The sequence below is a fragment of the Planococcus citri genome, chromosome 5 (genome assembly GCF_950023065.1).
Source record: "Planococcus citri chromosome 5, ihPlaCitr1.1, whole genome shotgun sequence".
Classification (NCBI taxonomy): Eukaryota; Metazoa; Arthropoda; class Insecta; order Hemiptera; family Pseudococcidae; genus Planococcus; species Planococcus citri.
The window spans coordinates 5,846,636-5,864,555 of NC_088681.1; positions in this window are offsets into that span (position 1 = coordinate 5,846,636).

Genomic DNA, 17,920 nt, shown 5'->3' on the forward strand with positions numbered 1-17,920 from the left:
GTCACAGATTTAGGATTTTTCTCGATTTGGTCCTGCTGCAGCTTCTTGAGCAGGTACTTAGAATTTAACTTAGCCAATTTGGTTGGCATGTTGGCAGAAAACTCATCTTCGATGCCCCATACCTCATTCGGTTTTATGCCAAATTCAGTAGGGGTATTGTTTATTTCAGACTCTATTTTCTTAACATGCACGTGCCAACCGTGGTGAGTATACTCGTCATTCTCGGGCTCATCGTTCAACTTTGCTCTCAGCCTATCTCCAATTATGCGCATCGTGCGCTCAACCAGAGAAGACTGAGGGTTGTAAGTTGTAGTATGGCCTATTTTTATACCATTCGCGGTGAGCATCTCGTTCCACGCCTCACTCCTAAATTGGCTGCCATTGTCTGTAATTACTTTGCGAACTTTGTGGCCCAGCTTCTCTATATCATTGAGCACAGTTTCCATCGCATGCACTACTGTCTCAGCTGGAATTGACTCCAGTGGAATAATCCACACTTTCGACGTAAATACGCACTTTGCGACAAACATATACTTAGGCTCTCCGTACTCGTTCGCTATTGGTCCACACAGGTCCGCAGAAATGACATCCGCTATGTTAAACGCTTCTATTTGTGAAAATTGCAAGCGCTTCTTCTCGCTATAACCTTTGGTCTTTCTACAAGTGATGCACTCGCTCGTAATAATTCGTGTAGTTTTCACAATATTTGGTGAATAATATAATCGTTTAAAGACCGCTTCTAGTTTATGCGCTCCAATATGGCCATACATCTCGTGCAAGTAAAAAATGGTATCCCTGAACAACTCGTCAGGCATCACTGGAATTCTTGAGCCATCTTTGAATTTTCTGAATAGCAATTCTTTGTCTTTCTCTTTGATCACTGCATATTTAGCTTGCATTCTTCTCTTTGATTCTAACTGTTTTGCAGTCATGTCAAGCTCTGAGGCGTTCAGTTTGCGCACTATTTTAGTACACATCCTATCACGACTCTGGAAGATGTCCAAGCGTCTCAGGTGATCCAAGACTTCATCTTTTACCAATTCTACGAATGACACATCTAATGGCACCATGTTTGTCCAATTTGTATCGTAAACTGTCAACTCAGGCGCCTGAATTCCGTACCATTGACCTCTTACTTTATGTTTCAAATCATACACGAGGTCGTAACAATTCAACTCTGTGATCCAGCCAGCCGCTTTTCTATGCACCTTAGCCAGAGTTGTAAACTTGTGCACGACTGACTGGAGGTCACCTCTCACGTGTATCCGCCTACCATGGAGCCAAAGCTGGAGCTTATTTATTACTCTTACTAAAGCGAACATTTCGCGCTCAATTAACGTATAATTTTGCTGATGTTGTTTAAACGCGCTACTCACGAACATTACTACTTTGTCTTCACCTTTGATGTTTTGGTATAAGACTCCATTGAGCGAATGCTCAGTAGACACTGTATCTAGGTATAAATCTTCTCCGTCAACTGGTGACATAAGCTCAAACTCTTTCGTAAATTCCACTGTGAGCTTCTCTACTGCTTCCTCTTGAGCGGTGCCCCATACAAATGGCACGCCTTTCCGAGTTAAATCATAGAGTGGCTTCACAATATCTTGATAATTAGGGATGAAGCGACTATATATACCAGTTAACCCTATTAAGGTTAAAACATCTCTTACGTTACCTAATTTAACTTTACCAGTTCTCTTTAACGTCTTCTTTTGTATATACTCTAAATAACCCTCAATTTTCTTACTCTGTTTTTTTATGCTTCTAGTTGAAATATTGAAGCCAAGATGGTCGGTGGAACTGGCAAAGAATTTACACTTGTTCGGGTTAAGTTTGAGCCCATGCTCACGCAACAACTCAAGTACTTTTTTCAACAGCCTCAGCATCTCTGAGAAGGTGAGTGACCTTAGCAACAAATCATCCACGTATTTCGTAACTCCAGGCATATCCGGTATTACTTCATTAATTACTTTTACAAATTCCGCAGATGAAATTTTCAAGCCATACGGGAGTCTTATCATTTGGTAGACTCTACCATCGACCTTGAAACCAGTATACTTGCGCGACTCTGGATCCAGTACCAACTGCCAAAAGGCTGTCGTGAAATCTAACGTTGTGAAGAAACGGGCTTCTCCATCTGAGGTAATTATTCTATCTAAGAGGCCCGCCTCGTTGTAATTAGTTTGTAATATCGGGTTCAACTCTACTGGATTTAAACACAGTCTTACGCTTCCGTCTTTTTTCTCGTTGGGTACTAATGGATTTATGTAAGTCGTATCAGACGGCTCTGCTACCTCTTGCTCAACCATGTCAGCCAAAGCACGTCTAATTTTGTCAAGTTGCTTGTTTGACGGATTGTATTTAGGCCCTACGAAGTTCGGAATTTTGTTAGGATCTACAAACTTCAATTTCACCATAGCTCCTTTGTATTTACCCGGAAATCTACTAAACACATCTCTGAATTTGAGCAGCTCCTCGAGTGCCTCCTCAGACTCCGCTTTCGTAATCCTTCCTTCACGAACTGCTTCACCTAGGTACCTTCTCAGGTTTCTTTCAAAGATTTCAGGCCCATCATCTCTAGGCCTTCCATCCTTTCTAAAAAAACTATGTAAATCAGCTCGTGAAACTATTTCTACTGTCTCTTTTTGGTACTCTTCTTCAAGTTGTATTTGGTTGGTATACATGTCTTCAACTCGATATTCGCTTCTCTTTGCAAATACAACCTCTTCAGCTCTGTGAGTGCCAGGTGGCCTACACGTAGCAGTACCTTTCTTTACGTCTGTTTTTATGTCTAGCTTCTCGATCGATTTCGTGCCAATCAGTAACAACTTGTTGTCACCAGGCATCACAAAAAATGGCACTTTGATCTTATGCTTGCCAAATTTCAATGGCACTACTATTGCCTTTTTCCACGTTCTTACCACTTGGTTGTTAGCCAATCTACACTGAAGTACTCGTTTTAAATAAATAAATTCAATTTTCTCTTTATAATTATTTATTAGATTATTCGCACAAGTTTCTGACATGATATTAGGTGTAGCACCAGAATCTAACTGAGTAAATAAGGTTAAATCCGCGAACCGCAGGGGTACCACACAGGTCTTAGCCTGATCGAAGTTTTCTATCTGGCTTCTCACTAACGGTTCAACAGTGTTTGGATCGGTCCGCTTCTCATCAATGACGTCACTCTCTGGTGTGCTACTCTGATCTGCAGCTGCCTGATTGACTGCGACTTCATGATGATTGGCTGGTGCCCCATCGCTCGATTTCGTTGTTTCTTCATCGCTTGAGGTTTCTTCCATAGGCTGACCTTGCTTATTCTTCCACGCTTTACAGACCATTTTGACTTTTTTCTGCCAATCCGGAGACAGCTTCACTTCCATCTTGGTTAGGTCTTCAATAATTTGAGCTATCGGCCTGCTACTCTCTGGCATTTTCGCTTTTGTTTTTTCAATTGACTCTTTGGTGGTGACTAAATAATCGCCATCCGACTCGGTGACAACTTCAGCAGACAGGTTCGTACTCGTTTCTACGCATAAGTTTTGCGAATTGAACACTGAATTTTTTGGTTTAAACTTATGGTTGTAACATTTTTTCATCTCGAAAAGCAACTCTTTTTCGCCTGCTTCGTTTGGCACGTAGCCACTCGCTTTCTTTTGCAGCCTATTGTCTCTTGGAATGACCTTGCCGGATTTGTCAGGTTGAAACCTCAACCTTCCATCTTCCAACCTGATCAACCTGATAAATACTGCTGCTGGCGACCACCACAGAGTAACGGACTCGTTGTCACAGACTTCTTCAAAAATTCTCCTCCAAGCATAATATCTTTTAGCTGTAACTCCTCGGTCGTTTTTTCCAGCTGGAAAAATCATTGGAAACAAAATTTTAATGTCTTCGACACCTTTCTCTTTTAATGTGCCAACTATTTCACGTAGGAGGCGTCTCATATGGCTATCTCGAATATTGCCATAGTTCAACTCGTATGTGCCAAGAGAGAGAATGACTTTCTTTTTTTCAAATTCTCTTTTTCTAACATGTTCCCTAATGGTTGCCATGGAGCACTTCTTTGCGATTTTTTCAACGTCTTTTTTGCCTTCTTTTTTGGCATCATCTCCGCTACCGTTCTCTTTAGCTTTTGACTCGATAATTCTACTTAAAATTTGAGCGAAAGCGTCGCCAACTAAGTCATATTGCTCGTAGGGGAGATCTGGCTCGGGCGTGGGGGCTGTGGCTTGTTTTGTTAAGCCTGCGTCTGGTCGTCGTTTAAAGACGACGTATCAGACCTTACCGACCCTTCTTCCTCTGATTCCAACGACTCCCCAGGATCTATATCTCTATAATCCCCTTCAGCTTCGTTGGCTGTACCGCCATCTCTAGCCCTACGATCACGATCGCGTCTCTGATCATTATCGCCTTTGTTAGCGCCGCTCTTATTCGCATCAGTGTCACGTTTGCGCGAATCTCCTCTTTTATCGCGATTGTCTCTCGAATCTCGCGCATCTCTATCGTCACGATTGCGCGTATCTCTGGTGTCACGATTGCGCGTGTCTCTATCATCACGATTGCGCGTATCTCGGTCGCGGTTGGTATTGCGATTGTCTCGATTGTCGCGTGTGTCGCGATTGTTGCGCGTATCACGAGTGTCTCGGGTGTCAGACCTATTTCTATCATCTCTTCGATCATTAGATCTATAATTATCACGCCTGTTATTCGAATTCGTGCGCCTATCATCGAACGTTACTCTTCCACCATTGTTGTTGTTGGTGTTTCTTTGCCAGTTGTCATTGGCTTGATTCCTACGTCTCGTTTGGTTCTGACCCTGACTCTGATTTTGCGCATTATCCAAAAACTCCTCGTTTTTGGTCATTTCCAGCAAGCGTCTCGCAAACAGCACAATATCGTTGCGCTCCTCAGTTGACACTCTCACTCTCAATAACCTATCAAGTCTCGGATATATCGCGTTTATCATCTGCCACTCGTTAATTTGCACGTTCGAGACCACTCTTAACCAGCGCAACGCTGTATTAGCCATGTCCGTTGATGACGTGTTCGGAAGTGTCAATGTTCTGACATGATTTAAGGCATTCTCTTGGCGCTGCTCGTTCCACATAGTCTGCAAAAACGACTGTCTCAGGGCTGTGTACGATGTCTGCGTGCTGGTGTTTGCATTCCAGGTTTGCGCCGCAGGATGTTCAACCAACTGTTTGAACATGCTTATGTAAATTTCTTCAGTTGCGAACATGCTTTTCATCGCACTTTCAAATTGACGTACAAAAAGGTGCGGCTCGTACTCGTTCTCGGTCGTATACGTTACTTTCAATATTTGCAACGTGTTCAGTTTAGCCACGCTATTTCCTGCACCATAATTGATATTATCGTTCAGAGGCTCGTACGCGATTCTCAAGCCCAATTCAGCACACTCAGCAGCTCTAAGCAATTCAGCTTCGCTCCTCTGATTTTGCACTTGCACTTGAGGTCTCTCTTGAATGTTATTCATGCGTCCGAGTGACGCGCCTCTGCTTGCAGGTCTATCAAATCGTACATCTTGACTTAAACCCTGAGGTGGTCTAAAAGCAGGTCCTTGCTGCCATCTTTCCGGTACGTCCTGCCACTGAAAATGGTTGTCGAATCCGAATCTACGACCATCCGGTGGCACTGGGTCACTTTGGGGTATATTTGAGCTTTCTTGAGCTTGTGAGCGTGGCCTCCCGCCTCGCGACGCCTCAGCCTGACGCTCGTTCTCAAGATCAACTACTCTTTGATTTAACATACGAATTAAACCAGCATCTCTTTGGCGAGCTTCTCTTTCGACACGTATCTCATTTGCTAATTCCGTGACCGCATCCATTGTCTGTGTTACACGTAGGCCTTCATTGTTAATTTGGTCGCCAATTCTATTTATCAAACCAGTGTGGCAAGTACCCCACATTTCAGCCATTCGGCGCATTCTAGCGGTACTTGCTTCATCTCTTTCGGTGATATTCGCTTGAACTTCTCGGTAAATGCGTTCCAAATCGCCTCGCGTGCGAGATAGGCCACTTTCGATACATTCGGCTCTATGGTTTAAAATATCGCAATTATCACGCAAATTGGACACCTGCGCGTCGACGTACACGTCCAAAGAGGCTTCCGGCTGCCTATTTTCAATTCGTATGAGTTGGTGCTCAACACCAAGCTCAACCGATCTAAAATCGTACCTTCGCGCGGCCACGTTCACGCTTGGACGTGGCATCGTAGCTGCGCCTGTTGTCATGTTGTTTATTTCTCTAATAAATTCCGAGCTTGGGTTTTGAGGTTGCCTAGCAGTGCCTACCGGTTGTTGAGCATTCGCACGCGGGTCTCTGACTGAATAGGGAGGAGGTGCGTTGGGGTCTCTGGGCCTACGATCGGATGGCAAAAAACCACCAAACAACACCTCTTGAGGTCTAGCTCGAGTATTGTCCATTCTCAACTCGCTAAACCTCTGCGCCATTTGCTCTTGAGCTTCAGTTTCGATATCAACACTGACATCTTCGATCGTCACGTTGGAACGTGGTTCACTATTAGCTCTACTCGTTCGAGGGGGGAGGGGGCTAACACGTCTCGACATAGGCCTCGATCCTGCCCCCTGGCTACCGCCAGACACACGTCTTAGCTCGATTTCCTCAACTGTTGTCTCAACGCGAACAGTTTCTCTAGAACTCAAGCTTCTCGGATCACTTGACACGTTCGGTATTGCGCCACTTTGCACATTTTGACCAGTGGCTAAGTTTTCATTACTCGGGATTCGTCTTAAAATATTCGGGTTTGCCGCAATAGCATCTAGTTCGTCCAACAATTGCTGCATAGGGTTAGCATCGATATTCGCATTCGGCACTGGAGGTTCAGACTCGTTTTGCAAACTTTGAGCATGTTCGTTCGTGTTCAAAGCTGCCAGATTCGAGATGGCCTGCTGCATGTTTAGGCTTGCTTGCTCGCCTATTTCTACTCTGTTTTGGCCTACTTCCTCGCCGTCATTTAGCCTAGCCTGTTTCCTAGGGACCTCGGAACTCGTGTTACTGTTCTCGTTCCTGCGCCTCGGAAAGGTATCATGAATCCTTTGAGTGCAGGCAACCGCAGCATCTCTTGGCTGTCTTTGAGGTATCTGAGACGCCCTAGGACTACTCTGTTGACCATTAGCAGAATTGGACCCTATATTTCGCCTGTAGTCTTCTAACGACTCTAAATTATTCCCAGACCCAGAATTGCTCCTGTTCAAAGAACTCGAAGAGCCGCGACCACCTCGGCTACCGCGATTAGAACTCATTTTAAAACAACTCTTGTATATAAATCTAATTTATACACGAAAAATCCGGCCTAGCTTACGTCTGCTCGTTTGTGTTTCAGGTTCAAACGTGAACAGAAATCAAGCAGGAAAAATCTTAGACAGGTATGTGATTTTTACACACAATTTTTACACTCGCGGATACGATTCAACGCGAATAACGAGATAAAAATAACGAGATTAAAAGCGAGATAAATACACATACACTAACCTGTCTGCACGCTGGTTCTTGTCCGACCGTTGGTTGAGAGTTGCACGTTTACACAGAACTACTCTTTTAACTACTCGGAAGAAGACCACGCATAAGGCGCCAATGTAATGGTAAATCCTACACTTACTCGTTGTTAGTCCTCAGACTACTTATACCATCTGGCTCTGAGGCCTACTAACGACTAAGTCTCACGGTATCAAATACCTAACTCCGTTCTACCATATACCAAATACTCTCATAAATATAACAACGCAATAAATGACCAAAGTGATTTACTCTGAATATTTATTCAAGCACATGAACAAGGTTTATAGTACATGTTGCTACAATGTACAATTGCTACCATTCATATAACAACGAAAGATTCTGCTTAAAGGCATGAACGTTCTCCAAGCTAGCGTAAAAGCTCTATCTTGCTCGTTAGAAGAAGATTGGAAAACTGCGAAGCAACTCTGTAACTTACTCTCGGCCGTCAGCTTCCCTGAACCAGTCCACCAGATGGCGTTGCACCTGGTTCAGTGCAGCCTCCGACCTGGGCATCAAATTACCACTGTAGAGTGGTAACATGGAGTCCCAAGTACCCTCTACAGAAAAAAATCCCCCTCCCCCCAATTTGTCAACGAATTGACGAAAAATGCTATTTTTTGTGCTATAATTTTATTTTAAGATTGAAATACGCATAAAAATTCAAAAATTTTCATTTTTCAGGTTTCTGATGGTACTTTATTGCAACAATCTCGAAAATGAAAAAAAAATGCCAGTCCAATTTTTTGATATGTTATTCTACATAAAAAGGACTACGTACAACCGGAGCAATTTGCAACTGAAATTTTCCATTTTCGGTCATTTTAGAGAACTTTGAAGCGCCACAGCTCCGTCGAAAAAAATCGAAAAAATGTCCGGTTTATTGCTTCATTCGTCATCGCTTGATGGCCTCTACACATGATCTGATTTTGAAAAAAATCGAAGACCCCTCGTGCAAAAATCCGCCGATTTGGCATGCAATGACCCTAACACGTTTAAATAACCTATTTTGTTGATTCCAGAGGTGTAGCCAGGGGAGAAGGTTGGGGGTCTCGACCCCCCCTCCCCAAAGGCGTGGGGTCATTGCTAAAATTTGTCGATTGAAATTTCTCCACTGCACATGCATAATATTATGACAAACCATATAGGTAGGTACAGTAACGAATAAATAGGTAACAATAAGTCAATAACTATGTATATGAACTACGATCAATTCGCATCACATTCATCCTACTTAAATTCTCAAATGTTACGTTTTATGTTTATTTTAGTTATTCTTGGGTAGGGGGGATGAAGCATGTATTTGGGGGAGCCCTGCAATTGCGCCGGGTGTTCAAAAAAGTATACTGGCAATTGCGCCGAGTTGAAGAAATGCGAAACGAACAAGATATGAATGAATCGTTCAGTCGCAAAAGTTATATCTATGATTTATTCACCCACTCCAGAATCTTCCCCCATCTAATGTCGCAAAAAAATAGGTTCAACGAACAGGAACAAAATTAGAGGTTGTTCGAGAGGGGGTGGGGAGGGTCACTGAGAATTTTCCGATTGGTATGAAGAAAAAAAAAGGGAAAACTTTAATTGAACGACAGAATAAATGAATTGCACGACAGAACAACCCCACGACAACATAATGGTTTTTGAACGACAGGCGACTTAACGACTATTTTGGTTGTTAGAACGACAACATTGAACGACAGACCTTGGTCAACAAACATGAAAAATTCACGTCACGAAAAAGGGAATGCCTGACAAATGTTCGTTTCAATTCGTCTCATCTCATATCTTATCATTTTCATTTCATTCATGTCTTTATTTGAATGATTTGCAAATAGATTTTGCCAGACTGTAAGAATTGTTATATATTTTATTTTATTTTTGAAATCGATGAAACCCAACAAAAAATTGCAACCAAATGATTTCAACCAGATGTAGAAAAATGTCAAATTTTTGGTCAATGACCAACCCTTTACATCCATATTCTCAACTTTTGTCACGCCCAAAATTGGGTGGGGAGATGCCCATGTGCCCAAAATAAGCTTTTTAATGAATTGTTGCATTTTCTACAGTTTTTTAAGGTTCACGTGCAAAATTCAAGTTTTTGAAGATGACCCCTCCTGGAGATAAAATTGAGAAAATTTCCAAAAATAGTAGATACATAGACATACTACATACGTGCTCATCTAAACATATTTTTAAAAGGAAAACATTCATGTAGATAGACTCACGCTTCCTGTACATATTTTCGGTGAAATCAAAATTTTAATTTCATAATTTGTCGTTTTGATCTCAATTTTGTCGTTTCTTTAGCAAATCAGTCTGTGTATTTTATTTAATTCGTCGGGCATACTCCGGCGTGCACTTTTAATTTTTCTGTCGTGCAATGGATGACAACACTTTCTGTCGTTCAATACCGGGTTTTCAGGCGTTCACATCTGTCGTGCAAAATCCCTTTTTCTCGTCGTGCCGATAAATGGCACCCAAAAAAAAATACCAATTTTTCCGAATAAAATGATGCATTTCTAAATAGGTACTCACTCATCCATTAAAGCTTATTTAAAAATTGTAACTTTCCCTTTTGAATTTATGGAAGTTCCAAATATGTATGCATGAAATTTTTTTAGTTTGGTAAAGAGATAGGAATTGGTTCGAGCAAAATGAGGTCAAAAGTATTCAAAAATTTGTATTTCAAGAAGTGAAAAACAATGTATTTTTTAAAAACTTATTTCTTTTTCTGCTCAAGAATTTTAGAATTTGAATGTTGAGTTTTTGAAAATTTCAATTTTGAAAATGAAAATCAAACAGACGTGAACGAAGCGAGGACAAAACTTGTTTCGAGAAGTAAGAAAACGATGTTTTTAGATTGCAAAAATTTATGTCTATAAAAAGTAAAAATATAACAGCAACCTCATGCCCCTATACGTCTACAGTGTCTACACCTAATTATAAGAACGAATTATTCAACTACACCAAAATTACGATTCTGACAGTCCGCGATGTGAGCAAAAGGTCGGGAAGATTCGTTCTTTTGATTGGCGCAATTCCCCATGAACACATTTCCCTATCTAGCGCAATTGCAGGTATGCTTATTTTTTTACTCGGCGCAATTCAGGGTATATATATGGCGCAATTGCAAGGCAGCCATATTTGGAGGGGAGAGAAAAATTCACGTGTGTGAGTTTGGAGCGATTTTCATCAAAATTATGTATTTTTGAAAACTAAAAATATCATAAAAAACCTAGGGGCACCTGGGGGCACCCAAAAATCATGCATTCCTATTCTGCACATACTACTGAACCTGTCCAAGTCAAAAAGTACGCAGAACTCGACGGTATTCGATAATTTTCATAGAAACACGAAAATCAACGTCATGTAAAAAACGGTCACTTTGAAAAATTAATTTTGGAAAAAGCAATTTTCATTTCTCTCCCCTCTAACGCTTCACTCCTCCACCCCACCAAAAAAATATTACCAAATTTGGATTCTACGACCTCAAAAACATACATATCGATGTATCGAACGTTGATATGCTCAAATTTTTCATTTCTCCCCCTCCAACGCCTCATCCCCCCCTAAACGAAAAAAATATCATCAGATTCGGATTCTGCGACCTCAAAAACATACATATCGATGTATCGCACGTTGATATGCACAAATTTTTCATTTCTCCCCCCTCTAACGCCTCACCTCCCCCCCACCCCACTATTTTTTTGCCAAATTCGATTCTACGACCTCAAAAACATAAGGATCAATGACTTTTTCTTATATATATCTATATTGGGATAAAATATTGAATTACGCGCGTTTTAGGGGGTCTCCTGGCCCATAGTGTGACGTCACATTTTTTGATTGGACCTCATCCACGGCCCCCAGCATCTCCCTGAATGCGGTAAAAGTTCAAAATAGTGTTTTGTTCATGCAACACTTGATATAGTATGTTTTTGATGCCGTTGAACACGAATATGACGTCAGATTTTCGATTGGACTCTATCCACGCCCCCCAGTCGGACTTTTACCCATTTGGGGAGGTTCTGGGGGTCATGGGGTGAGATCAATTTGAAAAACTAAATCTATACTAGTGTGCAGCGATATCGACAACATAGGTACTACATATTTCATGTGTCACACGAATGAAACCATTTTTTTTTCAGTTTACCCCCTTGGGGAGGTGCTGGGGGCTGTGAATAGGTCCAATCAAAAATCTGACGTCACATTCGTAATCAGCCTCTAAAAAACATACTATTTCATGTGTCGCAAGAACAAAACACTTTTTTTGAACTTTTACCTCCTTTGGGGAGGTTCTGGGGGCCGTGGGTGGAATGTAATCTAAAATCTGACGTCATATTCGTGTTCAGCGTCACCAAAAACATACAATTCGATATATCACATGCCCCAGATTTTCTTTCGAAAGTTTCGCCCAAAATTGAGGGTGGAAATACTCCCTCTCCATTAAGAGATTCCATCTCGAAACTTGAATATTTCAAAAAAGCATCAAAAGGTACATCGATGGAAACTTTTTCAGAATTTTAAATGGTAGTTCTCACTTACAGCACTATTTTAAAATCTGAACTTTCAATTTGAAAATTCAACTTTCAACTTTTGAAAATTTCAAAGTACCATTTAAAAAGGTCTAAATTTAATGCCCTTTCGAACTGTGGAATCGGTTTTGATCAAAATATCTTAGCTTTGGAGGTATGCACTGGTGAAGTTGAGTACCTACCTCGAGACAATGTGAAAATAATTGAAGCTCCTCCACTCGCCCCCTGAGCAAGCTGGGAGCAAACTGATTGCGGGCTAATTACTTATTGGATGGGTAGACACTGTAAAAAAAAATTGAACGAAATCGGAAGACATGACTTTCTATATCACATATGTTTTGTGGTCGAGTTGCCATGGAATAACCCTAATGGGTAGGTACATACCTATACCAAGAAAAGCAACCTTGCTTCTTCACTTTTTTAGTGGTTCTTCAGTTACCTACCTACTATTTTAATTTTCAATTTCATGATTATACAATACATGTAGGTAAAGCAGATGATTGAATAAAAACATTAAATCAAGTTTCAAAACAGAATATTTTCAAAAATAAAATAGATGTACCTACTCAAATAACTAGGTTAATTGAAATAAACATGTTTAAAAACTACAGCGTGTTAAAAATGACTGAAAATTACATGCAAAACGTGATGAAATGTTGCCAAGAACAATCGGTTTGTTGTCAGAATTATCAGAATAATTGGTTCATTATCATAATGTAGGTATTATTATATAAATTGCCAAAAAAATGTCGTTTTTTTTTGACAAAAATTGGAGATTAAAAGTAGTAGAATTATTACGCGTGACAAGGCGAAATATTGAAAAAAAATATAACACATGTCGATTTTATTCACGCTATATTTCGATATTATCAAATAACCGTACGTTTCGGCACTCTCGTTGCCTTCTTCAGCGGTAGAAACAAGACTGAAAGTATTACACAATTATGCGAGTACAGAACAGAGATGAAACGCAGTACATAGATAAAATAGATGAATGAGACTAGAAAAGACAGGAAAATTCCACACAACCTTAACCTATAACCAGACGATAAATTTCGTTAAAATTAGACAAATCAGTCCTAATTGTGTAATACTTTCAGTCTTGTTTCTACCGCTGAAGAAGGCAACGAGAGTGCCGAAACGTACGGTTATTTGATAATATCGAAATATAGCATGAATAAAATCGACATGTGTTATATTTTTTTTCAAAAATTGGAGAAAAAAAATTCCTTTTCGGTCAAATTTTGAAGAAAGTTTTTGTTTTCGTCAAAACTGCAGAAAAAAATTACGTTTTCTATGAAAATTATTTAAAAATCTGACTGTTTCGTGAGAATCACAAAATATAAATTTGGAATTTTGTCAACTTATCTGTATACCCATGTGTCAAAATTTCAAAAAATAGGTGTTTTTCATCAAAATGGCCCAGAAATTTCACTTCTTTTTGTCAAACTCAAAATTGCTAAAGTGCGTGTTTTTATCAAGATTGAGGTAAGTTTTTTCTTTTTTGCAAAATTGCAGGAAAACCTTGGTTTTAGTCAAAATTACTCGTCAGCCTTTCGTCAAAATTGCAAAAAGAAATCAGTTTTTACTACAACTAGGCGCCAAAAAATTTCACTTCTCACAAGAAATGCGAAAAATATTACTTTTTGGCGCAAACTGAAAATGCTCACGTCTGGTTAAACATTATACCGAATGCTATTTCCCCGCAAAAATCGCGTTCGATTCGCAGTCGAATAGAATGTGGAAATGGCTTGAAAAATCATGCAAAAAATCGCACTGAAAAAATAGAAAAAAATCACTGCTAAATTCGCGATACCTAACATAATTACCTTTATTTCAAATAATGTCCAGAAAGGCTTTTACGATTCCATTACAGCAATATCGTATCAACTTATTTTCTCATAGAAAACTCCAAAGTCAAATCTTATTTTTCCCCCGTTTTATTAAAAAAAAAAAAAAAAAAAAAAAAAACAGAGTTCTACACGGTACACGGTTTATTCACGACGAACTTGTTGCCTTCTTCAGTGGAGACATAAAACTAAATATACAGATGGGTACATAGACATATGTACAACATGAATCGAAATACTATACTTTTGTACAATCGCGAAAAAGGATTACCCTACGAATCGAAACATTACATTAGAACAAAAATTAATTACAGTAAAAGCTCTTTATAACGCTTTTTAAGGGAAAACATCGTTGGCTAACCCAAGCTTTATGACGAAAAATTGTCAAGGGTGGTCCCCTGAATAATTCTTGAGAGCTACCACCTTACAAACACTTAGCTAAATGGGGAGGAGTGGATTTGGCACGTTATATCTCCAGGGTTTGATTTTGTACTTTTAAGTTTTGCTTTAAATTATCTACAACTTTTGTCTGAAGATTTTTTCATAGGACCAGGTAGTAGGAGAGTTCTAATGAAAAGATTTTTGAAAAATATGTCGTTACACGCAATAATATTACGATTTATATGAATTCTGCGGATGGAAATGTTATTGTTGTAGGCATTATTGATACTAGGGGGTCATCTACCCGCCCCCACCCCCTCACGTACCACCCCTTCACTCCCACCCTTCTTGCGAGTATCGTGTCTCCAATATTTTTTCATCTTTCTCCTGCCTAAACTAACATTGTTAGTCAACTAGGTATTTGAAATAAATACTTACCTACTTATGTACTATTTTGAGAAGAAAATAAAATTCGCTAGACTAGATCGTTATATTGATGGAAAATTATGAACGTACCTACTATTGAATGCCCAATGAGAAAGTTTGGGGTTCAAAATTTCGAAAAAAGAATTATAGATATTAAAATGTAGATTTTCGATGTTACTGATTCGAATTAAAACCCTTTCTTCCTGCTCTCCCCCCCCCTAAAAAACACACAATTAAGCTTTCAAAAAAGAGCTTGGGCTCGAAATCTTGAAAAATACCACATGGTTATCGAATTGCAGGTTTCTGAAGGTCCTGATTCTGATATCAATTTGAGGGCTTTCGGTCCAATATTTTGAAAAATGAAATATGAGCATCGAAATCTAGGTTTTAGCGGATACTGCTTCCGACTCTAAAACTGCGGAGTACACCCCACAACCCAAATCAACCCCTTTAGAGAAGAGCTTCAGACAAAACTAGACAGCTGCGCTATGCTGTAACAGTGTGCGTAGCCTATGTTGTTAGGGAAGCACAACATGATTTCGAAAAAAAACACAACGCGATTTTGAAAAAACGCGATTTTGATTTTGAAAGCACAACGTGATTTTTAAAAAGAACACAACGCGATTTTGAATAAAAAGCACACTGCAATATCAAAAAAAAAGCACAACACAATTTCAAAAAAAAGGCTCAATGCGATTTTGAAAAGAAGCACAACACAATTTCAAAAAAAATAAGCACAACGTAATTTTGAAAAAAAAAACGCGATAAGCACAACACAATTTTGAATAAAAAGCACAACGCGATATCCAAAAAAAGCACGACGCAATTTCAAAAAAATAAGCACAATGTAATTCCAAAAAAAACAACGCGATTTTGAATAAAAAACACAACGCGATTTCAAAAAAAATCACAACATAATTTTGAAAAAACACGATTGGATTTCAAAAGCACAATGCGATTTTGAAGAAATAAGCACAACACAATTTTGAAAAAAGCACAACGCAATATCAAAAAAAAGCACAATGTGATTTCAAAAAAATATCATAGCAAGATTTTGAAAAAAAGCACAGCATGATTTTGAGGAAAAGCACAACGCGATTCCGAATTTACTATGCTATTCTGAAAGCTGCAAAGCACAACACAATATATCTTGAAAGCATAATGCAACTCCAAATGTCCAAAAGCACTGCATTTCTGAATGAACCTCTTGGAGGCACTGCAAAATCACAAATGACTGGTGGGATTTGATTCAGAAAGGGTAACCACCCTATTGACAAAAATTGTGAGTACAACATGCTGAAATGCATGCTTTTTTGCGTAATATCACACACATGCGTGAATTTGGACTTTTTCAAAAAATCGCATGCTATTCAGCCAGTGAATAGCATGCTTAAAAGTAAACCAAAAGTATGTACAAAAAGTGCTGAAATTTTAGCAGAAAAATTGCTCAAACTCACAGGCAATACTATCTACCGATTAATTGTAAATTTTAAGACATTCTAATAGATAATTTTTTCAAAAAAGTTAAAAAATTTTTTTTAAATTTCCGGTGCATGTGGGGATTGATTCCAAGTTCCCGCGATGTGCGGCCAGCCGCTTAACTCGCTCAGCCACCTTGCAGCTTAATAGATTAGACATTATTTTTGCATAAATGTTATCAATTTTTGGACTTGGAAAAATTTTTACTCACTGGTGCATTTTAGCAATAGGGTGCCCAGAAATATCGATTACCCCTAAGAAAGTTTTTCATTAAAAATATAGGTTGGCAACGTGAAATAGATGCATATGATTGGTGGAATGTTATCTCTCCAGTCCAAAAACCAATCATGTGCTATCATTATTATCATTCACTGTGACCAACCAAAGTATTTTAGTAGAAAACTTTTTTAGGGGTACTCGATATTTCTGGCCACTCTGTAGATTGCTTCTGTTTAGCATGAGAAAATGTACATTTTTATTGTCTAGGTACTGCATTGAGTAAATGAAACACCTGCAGAAGTTCTAAAAACCTTTCTCAAAATTAAACAATGGAGAAAATTTTATAACCCCTGTGGTGTTACATTTAGGTATAAGTGAGACAGATAAGTGAATACAATGGATCATTGAAAATCAATAAGCGGCAAATCACTTTGATTTATAACTTTTAGAAAGTAACCAAATTTGAAATTTTTGTAAAAGGTTTCTATGGCCTATTGTGTTTGTCGATTGGCATCTTTCATAAATATAACACCACAGGGGTCATAAAGATTTTACAACCCCTGTGGTGTTACATAAATTTTGAAATTTAACTGAAGTCAGCTTCGCTTTTGATAAAATCTTTTCCATTGTTCAATTTTGAAAAATAAATTCGAAAATTGAACAATAGAAAAGATTTTACGACCCCTGTGGTGTTACATAAATTTTAAAATTTAACTGACGTCGGCTTCGTTTTTGATATGGCCCTTTTTCCTTTTTTATTGTTTTTTTTTTAGTAGGTACAAATTTTCGTAAATAATTGCAATTACTCAAGAAGCTACTTGAGTAATTATATTATAATTACAATATTCCCTGCTTCAAGTTAAGCCTCACCTACGTATGAAAGATTCAAAAAAATCGGCCCATTCCTCTAAGAGAACATTCAAGCCAAAGAATTTTTCAACTTTCAGAACGAAAGTAATAGTGTGCTACGCACACTAAAAATATGAAACAGATTTAACTTGGTCGCCTAATAAAATGTAGTTACCTATGTCATATATTCGTGAAAAAATCAAGCAAAGAATCGAATAATTAGTGTTTTGCAACAATTTGAATTTGATGAAAATTGATTATTATGTATGATGACATAATGAAAAATTTTTGCATTCTTAAATAGTTAACGATGTTGAAGTTTTCTTCCTGTCACCTTACATTTGGTTTCGGCTCACTTCTTTCCCCTCCTCATTTTTTTAAAAACCATTTTAACAGCAAAAAATTGACTTTTTTTAGATTTTTAATGGACTTTATTTTTCTACTCCTCAGTGTGAATTTAATTCAACCCTAAACTCATTTTTGAAAAAAAGTGACTTACCTGGTTCTTTCCATGGACTCTTCATTTATGCTAATATAACAACATTTTATTGACCATTTCGGCATAAAACAGAATTTTTTGGATAACTTGTCAAAAAAGGTCTTGTGTCTTTTATTTATTTTGGCAAAAAGCAGGTTTTTT